Raw genomic sequence first — 15196 nt, forward strand, 5'->3', positions numbered from 1 at the left:
AAATCTCATACTCACAAAAGAATCTTGAATTTTAACAAATGAATAAATCTCATACACACAAAAGAATCTTGAATTTTAACAAATGAATAAATCTCATACTCACAAAAGAATCTTGAATTTTAACAAATGAATAAATCTCATGCACACAAAAGAATCTTGAATTTTAACAAATGAATAAATCCCATATGCAAAAAAGAATCTTGAATTTTAACAAATGAATAAATCTCATACTCACAAAAGAATCTTGAATTTTAACAAATGAATAAATCTCATACTCACAAAAGAATCTTGAATTTTAACAAATGAATAAATCTCATGCACACAAAAGAATCTTGAATTTTAACAAATGAATAAATCCCATACTCACAAAAGAATCTTGAATTTTAACAAATGAATAAATCTCATACACACAAAAGAATCTTTAATTTTAACAAATGAATAAATCTCATACTCACAAAAGAATCTTGAATTTTAACAAATGAATAAATCTCATGCACACAAAAGAATCTTGAATTTTAACAAATGAATAAATCCCATACTCACAAAAGAATCTTGAATTTTAACAAATGAATAAATCTCATACTCACAAAAGAATCTTGAATTTTAACAAATGAATAAATCTCATGCACACAAAAGAATCTTGAATTTTAACAAATGAATAAATCCCATACTCACAAAAGAATCTTGAATTTTAACAAATGAATAAATCTCATACTAACAAAAGAATCTTGAATTTTAACAAATGAATAAATCTCATACTCACAAAAGAATCTTGAATTTTAACAAATGAATAAATCTCATGCACACAAAAGAATCTTGAATTTTAACAAATGAATAAATCCCATACTCACAAAAGAATCTTGAATTTTAACAAATGAATAAATCTCATACTCACAAAAGAATCTTGAATTTTAACAAATGAATAAATCTCATACTCACAAAAGAATCTTGAATTTTAACAAATGAATAAATCTCATACTCACAAAAGAATCTTGAATTTTAACAAATGAATAAATCCCATACTCACAAAAGAATCTTGAATTTTAACAAATGAATAAATCTCATGCACACAAAAGAATCTTGAATTTTAACAAATGAATAAATCCCATACACACAAAAGAATCTCGAATTTTTACAAATTAATAAATCCCATACACACAAAAGAATCTCGAATTTTAACAAATGAATAAATCCCATACACACAAAAGAATCTTGAATTTTAACAAATGAATAAATCCCCTACATACAAAAGAATCTTGAATTTTAACAAATGAATAAATCCCATACACACAAAAGATTCTTGAATTTTTACAAATGAATAAATCCCATACGCAAAAAAGAACTTTGAATTTTAACAAATGAATAAATCCCATACACACAAAAGAATCTCGAATTTTAACAAATGAATAAATCCCATACACACAAAAGAATCTCGAATTTTAACAAATGAATAAATCCCATACATACAAAAGAATCTTGAAATTAACAAATGAATAAATCCCATACACACAAAAGAATCTCGAATTTTAACAAATGAATAAATCCCATACACACAAAAGAATCTCGAATTTTAACAAATGAATAAATCCCATACACACAAAAGAATCTCGAATTTTAACAAATGAATAAATCCCATACATACAAAAGAATCTTGAATTTTAACAAATGAATAAATCCCATACACACAAAAGAATCTCGAATTTTAACAAATGAATAAATCCCATACACACAAAAGAATCTCGAATTTTAACAAATGAATAAATCCCATACACACAAAAGACACTCGAATTTTAACAAATGAATAAATCCCATACACGCAAAAGAATCTCGAATTTTAACAAATAAATAAATCCCATACACACAAAAGAATCTCGAATTTTAACAAATGAATAAATCCCATACATACAAAAGAATCTTGAATTTTAACAAATGAATAAATCCCATACACACAAAAGAATCTTGAATTTTTACAAATGAATAAATCCCATACGCAAAAAAGAACTTTGAATTTTAACAAATGAATAAATCCCATACACACAAAAGTATCTCGAATTTTAACAAATGAATAAATCCCATACACACAAAAGAATCTCGAATTTTAACAAATGAATAAATCCCATACATACAAAAGAATCTTGAATTTTAACAAATGAATAAATCCCATACACACAAAAGAATCTCGAATTTTTACAAATGAATAAATCCCATACACACAAAGGAATCTCGAATTTTAACAAATGAATAAATCCCATACACACAAAAGAATCTCGAATTTTTACAAATGAAAAAATCCCATACATACAAAAGAATCTTGAATTTTAACAAATGAATAAATCCCATACATACAAAAGAATCTCGAATTTTAACAAATGAATAAATCCCATACGCAAAAAAGAACTTTGAATTTTAACAAATGAATAAATCCCATACACACAAAAGAATCTTGAATTTTAACAAATGAATAAATCCCATACGCAAAAAAGAACTTTGAATTTTAACAAATGAATAAATCCCATACACACAAAAGAATCTCGAATTTTAACAAATGAATAAATCCCATACACACAAAAGAATCTCGAATTTTAACAAATGAATAAATCCCTTACACACAAAAGAATCTTGAATTTTAACAAATGAATAAATCCCATACGCAAAAAAGAACTTTGAATTTTAACAAATGAATAAATCTCATACACACAAAAGAATCTCGAATTTTAACAAATGAATAAATCCCATACACACAAAAGAATCTCGAATTTTAACAAATGAATAAATCCCATACACACAAAAGAATCTTGAATTTTAACAAATGAATAAATCCCATACACACAAAAGAATCTCGAATTTTAACAAATGAATAAATCCCATACACACAAAAGAATCTCGAATTTTAACAAATGAATAAATCCCATACACACAAAAGAATCTCGAATTTTAACAAATGAATAAATCCCATACACACAAAAGAATCTTGAATTTTAACAAATGAATAAATCCCATACGCAAAAAAGAACTTTGAATTTTAACAAATGAATAAATCCCATACACACAAAAGAATCTCGAATTTTAACAAATGAATAAATCCCATACACACAAAAGACACTCGAATTTTAACAAATGAATAAATCCCATACACACAAAAGAATCTCGAATTTTAACAAATGAATAAATCCCATACACACAAAAGAATCTTGAATTTTAACACATGATTAAATCCCATACACACAAAAGAATCTCGAATTTCAACAAATGAATAAATCCCATACACACAAAAGAATCTTGAATTTTAACAAATGAATAAATCCCATACGCAAAAAAGTACTTTGAATTTTAACAAATGAATAAATCCCATACACACAAAAGAATCTTGAATTTTAACAAATGAATAAATCCCATACACACAAAAGAATCTCGAATTTTAACAAATGAATAAATCCCATACACACAAAAGAATCTCGAATTTTAACAAATGAATAAATCCCATACACACAAAAGAATCTTGAATTTTAACAAATGAATAAATCCCATACGCAAAAAAGAACTTTGAATTTTAACAAATGAATAAATCCCATACACACAAAAGAATCTCGAATTTTAACAAATGAATAAATCCCATACACACAAAAGAATCTCGAATTTTAACAAATGAATAAATCCCATACACACAAAAGAATCTCGAATTTTAACAAATGAATAAATCCCATACACACAAAAGAATCTTGAATTTTAACAAATGAATAAATCCCATGCGCAAAAAAGAACTTTGAATTATAACAAATGAATAAATCCCATACACACAAAAGAATCTCGAATTTTAACAAATGAATAAATCCCATACACACAAAAGAATCTCGAATTTTAACAAATGAATAAATCCCATACACACAAAAGAATCTCGAATTTTAACAAATGAATAAATCCCATACACACAAAAGAATCTCGAATTTTAACAAATGAATAAATCCCATACACACAAAAGAATCTCGAATTTTAACAAATGAATAAATCCCATACACACAAAAGAATCTCGAATTTTAACAAATGAATAAATCCCATACACACAAAAGAATCTTGAATTTTAACAAATAAATAAATCCCATACACACAAAAGAATCTTGAATTTTAACAAATGAATAAATCCCATACACACAAAAGAATCTTGAATTTTAACAAATGAATAAATCCCATACACACAAAAGAATCTTGAATTTTAACAAATGAATAAATCCCATACACACAAAAGAATCTTGAATTTTAACAAATGAATAAATCCCATACACACAAAAGAATCTTGAATTTTAACAAATGAATAAATCCCATACGCAAAAAAGAACTTTGAATTTTAATAAATGAATAAATCCCATACACACAAAAGAATCTCGAATTTTAACAAATGAATGAATCCTATACACACAAAAGAATCTCGAATTTTAACAAATGAATAAATCCCATACACACAAAAGAATCTCGATTTTTAACAAATGAATAAATCCCATACACACAAAAGAATCTTGAATTTTAACAAATGAATAAATCCCATACACACAAAAGAATCTTGAATTTTAACAAATGAATAAATCCCATACACACAAAAGAATCTTGAATTTTAACAAATGAATAAATCCCATACACACAAAAGAATCTCGAATTTTAACAAATGAATAAATCCCATACATACAAAAGAATCTCGAATTTTAATAAATGAATAAATCCCATACACACAAAAGAATCTTGAATTTTAACAAATGAATAAATCCCATACACACAAAAGAATCTTGAATTTTAACAAATGAATACATCTCATACACACAAAAGAATCTTGAATTTTAACAAATGAATAAATCCTATACACACAAAAGAATCTTGAATTTTAATAAATGAATAAATCCCATACATACAAAAGAATCTTGAATTTTAATAAATGAATAAATCCCATACACACAAAAGAATCTTGAATTTTAACAAATGAATAAATCCCATACATACAAAAGAATCTTGAATTGTAATAAATGAATAAATCCCATACATACAAAAGAATCTTGAATTTTAATAAATGAATAAATCCCATACACACAAAAGAATCTTGAATTTTAATAAATGAATAAATCCCATACATACAAAAGAATCTCGAATTTTAACAAATGAATAAATCCTATACACACAAAAGAATCTCGAATTTTAACAAATGAATAAATCTCATACACACAAAAGAATCTTGAATTTTAATAAATGAATAAATCCCATACATACAAAAGAATCTTGAATTTTAATAAATGAATAAATCCCATACACACAAAAGAATCTTGACTTTTTACAAATGAATAAATCTCATACACACAAAAGAATCTTGAATTTTAATAAATGAATAAATCCCATACATACAAAAGAATCTTGAATTTTAATAAATGAATAAATCCCATACACACAAAAGAATCTTGAATTTTAACAAATGAATAAATCTCATACACACAAAAGAATCTTTAATTTTAATAAATGAATAAATCCCATACATACAAAAGAATCTTGAATTTTAATAAATGAATAAATCCCATACACACAAAAGAATCTTGAATTTTAACAAATGAATAAATCTCATACACACAAAAGAATCTTGAATTTTAATAAATGAATAAATCCCATACATACAAAAGAATCTCGAATTTTAATAAATGGATAAATCCCATACACACAAAAGAATCTTGAATTTTAACAAATGAATAAATCTCATACACACAAAAGAATCTTGAATTTTAATAAATGAATAAATCCCATACATACAAAAGAATCTTGAATTTTAATAAATGAATAAATCCCATATATACAAAAGAATCTTGAATTTTAATAAATGAATAAATCCCATACACACAAAAGAATCTCGAATTTTAACAAATGAATAAATCCCATACACACAAAAGAATCTCGAATTTTAACAAATGAATAAATCCCATACATACAAAAGAATCTCGAATTTTAACAAATGAATAAATCCCATACACACAAAAGAATCTCGAATTTTAACAAATGAATAAATCCCATACACACAAAAGAATCTCGAATTTTAACAAATGAATAAATCCCATACCCACAAAAGAATCTCGAATTTTAACAAATGAATAAATCTCATACATACAAAAGAATCTCGAATTTTAACAAATGAATAAATCCCATACACACAAAAGAATCTCGAATTTTAACAAATGAATAAATCCCATACACACAAAAGACACTCGAATTTTAACAAATGAATAAATCCCATACACACAAAAGAATCTCGAATTTTTACAAATGAATAAATCCCATACACACAAAAGAATCTCGAATTTTAACAAATGAATAAATCTCATACATACAAAAGAATCTCGAATTTTTATAAAGGAAAAAATCCCATACACAAAAAAGAATCTCGAATTTTCACAATATAAATACAGCACATACGCGCAAAAGAATTTGGAATTTTAACAAATGAATAAATCCCATACATACAAAAGAATCTTTGAATTTTAACAAATGAATAAATGCCATAAAAAGAAAAGAATCTTGAATTAAACAACTGAAGAAATCCCATACACACAAAAGAATCTTGAATTTTAACAAATGAATAAATCCCATACACACAAAAGAATCTTGAATTTTAACAAATGAATAAATCCCATACACACAAAAGAATCTTGAATTTTAACAAATGAATAAATCCAATACACACAAAAGAATCTTGAATTTTAACAAATGAATAAATCCCATACACACAAAAGAATCTCGAATTTTAACAAATGAATAAATCCCATACACACAAATGAATCTTGAATTTTAACAAATGAATAAATCCCATACACACAAAAGAATCTTGAATTTTAACAAATGAATAAATCCCATACACACAAAAGAACTTTGAATTTTAACAAATGAATAAATCCCATACACACAAATGAATAAATCCCATACACACAAAAGAATCTTGAATTTTAACAAATGAATAAATCCCATACACACAAAAGAATCTTGAATTTTAACAAATGAATAAATCCCATATACACAAAAGAACTTTGAATTTTAACAAATGAATAAATCCCATACACACAAATGAATAAATCCCATACACACAAAAGAATCTCGAATTTTAACAAATGAAGAAATCCCATACACAGAAAACAATCTTGAATTTTAACAAAATAAATAAATCACATACACGCAAAAGATTTTGGAATTTTTACAAATGAATAAATCCCATACCACACAAAAGAATCTCGAATTTTAACTAATGAATAAATGCCATAAAAAGAAAAGAATCTTGAATTTTAACAAATGAAAAAATCCCATACACACAAAAGAATCTCGAATTTTTACAAATAAATAAATCCCATACACACAAAAGAATCTTGAATTTAAACAACTGAATAAATCCCATACACACACAAGAACTTTGAATTTTAACAAATGAATAAATCCCACACACACAAAAGAATCCAGAATTTTAACAAAATAAATAAATCACATACGCGCAAAAGAATTTGGAATCTTAACAAATGAATAAATCCCATCAATACAAAAGAATCTTGAATTTAAACAAATGAAGAAATCCTATACACACAAAAGAACTTTGAATTTTAACAAATGAATAAATCCCATACACACAAAAGAACTTTGAATTTTAACAAATGACGAAGTCCCATACACACAAAAGCACTTTGAATTTTAACAAATGAATAAATCCCATACACACAAAAGAATCTTGACTTTTAACAAATGAAGAAATCCCATACGCACAAAAGAATCTTGAATTTTAACAAATGAATAAATCACATACGCTCAAAAGAATTTGGAATTTTAACAAATGAAGAAATCCCGTACACACAAAAGAATCTCGAATTTTAACAAAATAAATAAATCACATACGCTCAAAAGAATTTGGAATTTTAACAAATGAATAAATCCCATCAATACAAAAGAATCTCGAATTTTAACAAATGAATAAATGCCATAAAAATAAAAGAATCTGGAATTTTAACAAATGAAAAAATCCCATAAACAGAAAAGAATCTGGAATTTTTACAAATGAATAAATCCCATACACACAAAAGAATCTTGAATTTAAACAACTGAATAAATCCCATACACACAAAAGAATCTTGACTTTTAACAAATGAATAAATCCCATACACACAAAAGAATCTTGAATTTAAACAAATGAATAAATCCCATACACACAAAAGAATCTCGAATTTTAACAAATGAATAAATCCCATACACACAAAAGAATCTTCAATTTTAACAAATGAATAAATCCCATACCTACGAAAGAATCTCGAATTTTAACAAATGAATAAATCCCATACACACAAAAGAATCTTGAATTTAAACAAATGAATAAATCTAATACACACAAAAGAATCTTGACTTTTAACAAATGAATAAATCCCATACACACAAAAGAATCTTGAATTTTAACAAATGAATAAATCCCATACATACGAAAGAATCTCGAATTTTAACAAATGAATAAATCCTATACACACAAAAGAATCTTGAATTTTAACAAATGAATAAATCCCATACACACAAAAGAATCTTGAATTTTAACAAATGAATAAATCCCATACACACAAAAAATCTCGAATTTTAACAAATGAATAAATCCCATACACACAAAAGAATCTCGAATTTTAACAAATGAATAAATCCCATACGCAAAAAAGAACTTTGAATTTTAACAAATGAATAAATCCCATACACACAAAACAATCTTCAATTTTACCAAATGAATACATGCTCTACAAACAAAAAAATCTCGACTTTTAACAAATGAATAAATCCCATACACACAAAAGAATCTTGAATTTTAACAAATGAATAAATCCCCTACATACAAAAGAATCTTGAATTTTAACAAATGAATAAATCCCATACACACAAAAGAATCTTGAATTTTAACAAATGAATAAATCCCATACACACAAAAGATTCTTGAATTTTTACAAATGAATAAATCCCATACACACAAAAGAATCTTGAATTTTAACAAATGAATAAATCCCCTACATACAAAAGAATCTTGAATTTTAACAAATGAATAAATCCCATACACACAAAAGAATCTTGAATTTTAACAAATGAATAAATCCCCTACATACAAAAGAATCTTGAATTTTAACAAATGAATAAATCCCATACACACAAAAGATTCTTGAATTTTTACAAATGAATAAATCCCATACACAAAAAAGAATCTTGAATTTTAACAAATGAATAAATCCCATACACACAAAAGATTCTTGAATTTTTACAAATGAATAAATCCCATACACACAAAAGAATCTTGAATTTTAACAAATGAATAAATCCCATACACACAAAAGAATCTTGAATTTTACCAAATGAATAAATTCCATACACACAAAAGAATCTTGAATTTTAACAAATGAATAAATCCCATACACACAAAAGAACTTTGAATTTTAACAAATGAATAAATCCCATACACACAAAAGAATCTTGAATTTTAACAAATGAATAAATCCCATACACACAAAAGAATCTTGAATTTTAACAAATGAATAAATCTCATACACACAAAAGAATCTTGAATTTTACCAAATGAATAAATTCCATACACACAAAAGAATCTTGAATTTTAACAAATGAATAAATCCCATACACACAAAAGAACTTTGAATTTTAACAAATGAATAAATCCCATACACACAAAAGAATCTTGAATTTTAACAAATGAATAAATCCCATATGCAAAAAAGAACTTTGAATTTTAACAAATGAATAAATCCTATACACACAACAGAATCTCGAATTTTAACAAATGAATAAATCCCATACACACAAAAGAATCTCGAATTTTAACAAATGAATAAATCCCATGCACACAAAAGAATCTTGAATTTTAACAAATGAATAAATTCCATACACACAAAAGAATCTTGAATTTTAACAAATGAATAAATCCCATATGCAAAAAAGAACTTTGAATTTTAACAAATGAATAAATCCTATACACACAAAAGAATCTCGAATTTTAACAAATGAATAAATCCCATACACACAAAAGAACCTTTAATTTTAACAAATGAATAAATCTCATACACACAAAAGAATCTTGAATTTTTACAAATGAATAAATTCCATACACACAAACGAATCTTGAATTTTAACAAATGAATAAATCCCATACACACAAAAGAACTTTGAATTTTAACAAATGAATAAATCCCATATGCAAAAAAGAACTTTGAATTTTAACAAATGAATAAATCTCATACACACAAAAGAACCTTGAATTTTAACAAATGAATAAATCTCATACACACAAAAGAATCTTGAATTTTAACAAATGAATAAATCTCATACACACAAAAGAATCTTGAATTTTTACAAATGAATAAATTCCATACACACAAACGAATCTTGAATTTTAACAAATGAATAAATCCCATACACACAAAAGAACTTTGAATTTTAACAAATGAATAAATCCCATACACACAAAAGAATCTTGAATTTTAACAAATGAATAAATCCCATATGCAAAAAAGAACTTTGAAGTTTAACAAATGAATAAATCCCATACACACAAAAGAACTTTGAATTTTAACAAATGAATAAATCCCATACACACAAAAGAATCTCGAATTTTAACAAATGAATAAATCCCAGACACACAAAAGAATCTCAAATTTTAACAAATGAATAAATCCCATACACACAAAAGAATCTCGAATTTTAACAAATGAATAAATTCCATACACACAAAAGAATCTTGAATTTTAACAAATGAATAAATCCCATATGCAAAAAAGAACTTTGAATTTTAACAAATGAATAAATCCTATACACACAAAAGAATCTCGAATTTTAACAAATGAATAAATCTCATACACACAAAAGAATCTTGAATTTTTTACAAATGAATAAATCCCATACACACAAAAGAATCTTGAATTTTAACAAATGAATAAATCCCATACTCACAAAAGAATCTTGAATTTTAACAAATGAATAAATCCCATACACACAAAAGAATCTTGAATTTTAACAAATGAATAAATCCGATACACACAAAAGAATCTTGAATTTTAACAAATGAATAAATCCCATACTCACAAAAGAATCTTGAATTTTAACAAATGAATAAATCCCATATGCAAAAAAGAACTTTGAATTTTAACAAATGAATAAATCCCATACACACAAAAGAATCTCGAATTTTAACAAATGAATAAATCTCATACACACAAAAGAATCTTGATTTTTAACAAATGAATAAATCCCATACACACAAAAGAATCTTGAATTTTAACAAATGAATAAATCCCATACTCACAAAAGAATCTTGAATTTTAACAAATGAATAAATCCTATACACACAAAAGAATCTCGAATTTAAACACATGAATAAATCCCATACACACAAAAGAATCTTGAATTTTAACAAATGAATAAATCCCATACACACAAAAGATTCTTGAATTTTTACAAATGAATAAATCCCATACACACAAAAGAATCTTGGATTTTAACAAATGAATAAATCCCATACACACAAAAGAATCTTGAATTTTAACAAATGAATAAATTCCATACACACAAAAGAATCTTGAATTTTAACAAATGAATAAATCCCATACACACAAAAGAACTTTGAATTTTAACAAATGAATAAATCCCATACACACAAAAGAATCTTGAATTTTAACAAATGAATAAATCCCATACACACAAAAGAATCTTGAATTTTAACAAATGAATAAATCTCATACACACAAAAGAATCTTGAATTTTACCAAATGAATAAATTCCATACACACAAAAGAATCTTGAATTTTAACAAATGAATAAATCCCATACACACAAAAGAACTTTGAATTTTAACAAATGAATAAATCCCATACACACAAAAGAATCTTGAATTTTAACAAATGAATAAATCCCATATGCAAAAAAGAACTTTGAATTTTAACAAATGAATAAATCCTATACACACAACAGAATCTCGAATTTTAACAAATGAATAAATCCCATACACACAAAAGAATCTCGAATTTTAACAAATGAATAAATCCCATGCACACAAAAGAATCTTGAATTTTAACAAATGAATAAATTCCATACACACAAAAGAATCTTGAATTTTAACAAATGAATAAATCCCATATGCAAAAAAGAACTTTGAATTTTAACAAATGAATAAATCCTATACACACAAAAGAATCTCGAATTTTAACAAATGAATAAATCCCATACACACAAAAGAACCTTTAATTTTAACAAATGAATAAATCTCATACACACAAAAGAATCTTGAATTTTTACAAATGAATAAATTCCATACACACAAACGAATCTTGAATTTTAACAAATGAATAAATCCCATACACACAAAAGAACTTTGAATTTTAACAAATGAATAAATCCCATATGCAAAAAAGAACTTTGAATTTTAACAAATGAATAAATCTCATACACACAAAAGAACCTTGAATTTTAACAAATGAATAAATCTCATACACACAAAAGAATCTTGAATTTTAACAAATGAATAAATCTCATACACACAAAAGAATCTTGAATTTTTACAAATGAATAAATTCCATACACACAAACGAATCTTGAATTTTAACAAATGAATAAATCCCATACACACAAAAGAACTTTGAATTTTAACAAATGAATAAATCCCATACACACAAAAGAATCTTGAATTTTAACAAATGAATAAATCCCATATGCAAAAAAGAACTTTGAAGTTTAACAAATGAATAAATCCCATACACACAAAAGAACTTTGAATTTTAACAAATGAATAAATCCCATACACACAAAAGAATCTCGAATTTTAACAAATGAATAAATCCCAGACACACAAAAGAATCTCAAATTTTAACAAATGAATAAATCCCATACACACAAAAGAATCTCGAATTTTAACAAATGAATAAATTCCATACACACAAAAGAATCTTGAATTTTAACAAATGAATAAATCCCATATGCAAAAAAGAACTTTGAATTTTAACAAATGAATAAATCCTATACACACAAAAGAATCTCGAATTTTAACAAATGAATAAATCTCATACACACAAAAGAATCTTGAATTTTTTACAAATGACTAAATCCCATACACACAAAAGAATCTTGAATTTTAACAAATGAATAAATCCCATACTCACAAAAGAATCTTGAATTTTAACAAATGAATAAATCCCATACACACAAAAGAATCTTGAATTTTAACAAATGAATAAATCCGATACACACAAAAGAATCTTGAATTTTAACAAATGAATAAATCCCATACTCACAAAAGAATCTTGAATTTTAACAAATGAATAAATCCCATATGCAAAAAAGAACTTTGAATTTTAACAAATGAATAAATCCCATACACACAAAAGAATCTCGAATTTTAACAAATGAATAAATCTCATACACACAAAAGAATCTTGATTTTTAACAAATGAATAAATCCCATACACACAAAAGAATCTTGAATTTTAACAAATGAATAAATCCCATACTCACAAAAGAATCTTGAATTTTAACAAATGAATAAATCCTATACACACAAAAGAATCTCGAATTTAAACACATGAAGAAATCCCATACACACAAAAGAATCTTGAATTTTAACAAATGAATAAATCTCATACACACAAAAGAATCTTGAATTTTAACAAATGAATAAATTCCATACACACAAAAGAATCTGGAATTTTAACAAATGAATAAATCCCATACACACAAAAGAACTTTGAATTTTAACAAATGAATAAATCTCATGCACACAAAAGAATCTTGAATTTTAACAAATGAATAAATCTCATACACACAAAAGAATCTTGAATTTTAACAAATGAATTAATCTCAGGCACACAAAAGAATCTTGAATTTTAACGAATGAATAAATCCCATACACACAAATGAACTTTGAATTTTAACAAATGAATAAATCTCATGCACACAAAAGAATCTTGAATTTTAACAAATGAATAAATCTCATACACACAAAAGAATCTTGAATTTTAACAAATGAATAAATCTCATGCACACAAAAGAATCTTGAATTTTAACAAATGAATAAATCTCATACTCACAAAAGAATCTTGAATTTTAACAAATGAATAAATCTCATACACACAAAAGAATCTTGAATTTTAACAAATGAATAAATCTCATACTCACAAAAGAATCTTGAATTTTTACAAATGAATAAATCTCATACTCACAAAAGAATCTTGAATTTTAACAAATGAATAAATCTCATACTCACAAAAGAATCTTGAATTTTAACAAATGAATAAATCTCATACACACAAAAGAATCTTGAATTTTAACAAATGAATAAATCTCATACTCACAAAAGAATCTTGAATTTTAACAAATGAATAAATCTCATACTCACAAAAGAATCTTGAATTTTAACAAATGAATAAATCCCATACACACAAAAGAATCTTGAATTTTAACAAATGAATAAATCCCATACACACAAAAGAATCTTGAATTTTAACAAATGAATAAATCTCATACTCACAAAAGAATCTTGAATTTTAACAAATGAATAAATCCCATACTCACAAAAGAATCTTGAATTTTAACAAATGAATAAATCTCATACACACAAAAGAATCTTGAATTTTAACAAATGAATAAATCTCATACTCACAAAAGAATCTTGAATTTTAACAAATGAATAAATCTCATACACACAAAAGAATCTTGAATTTTAACAAATGAATAAATCTCATACTCACAAAAGAATCTTGAATTTTAACAAATGAATAAATCTCATACACACAAAAGAATCTTGAATTTTAACAAATGAATAAATCTCATACTCACAAAAGAATCTTGAATTTTAACAAATGAATAAATCCCATACACACAAAAGAACTTTGAATTTTAACAAATGAATAAATCTCATGCACACAAAAGAATCTTGAATTTTAACAAATGAATAAATCTCATACTCACAAAAGAATCTTGAATTTTAACAAATGAATAAATCTCATACACACAAAAGAATCTTGAATTTTAACAAATGAATAAATCTCATACACACAAAAGAATCTTGAATTTTAACAAATGAATAAATCTCATACTCACAAAAGAATCTTGAATTTTAACAAATGAATAAATCTCATACACACAAAAGAATCTTGAATTTTAACAAATGAATAAATCTCAT

At 25.0% G+C, this 15196-nt stretch overlaps 1 protein-coding gene across 2 annotated transcripts in view; it reads right to left on the minus strand.

Moving 5' to 3' along the window:
- The window catches only part of LOC145249667 (RUN domain-containing protein 1-like), a 480843-nt gene that overhangs the window by 33638 nt on the left and 432009 nt on the right, over positions 1 to 15196 (minus strand). The gene's annotated exons all lie outside the window — the stretch shown is intronic.

This window comes from Euprymna scolopes, chromosome 28 (genome assembly GCF_053919585.1).
Source record: "Euprymna scolopes isolate OS-2025 chromosome 28, ASM5391958v1, whole genome shotgun sequence".
NCBI classification, from domain to species: Eukaryota; Metazoa; Mollusca; class Cephalopoda; order Sepiida; family Sepiolidae; genus Euprymna; species Euprymna scolopes.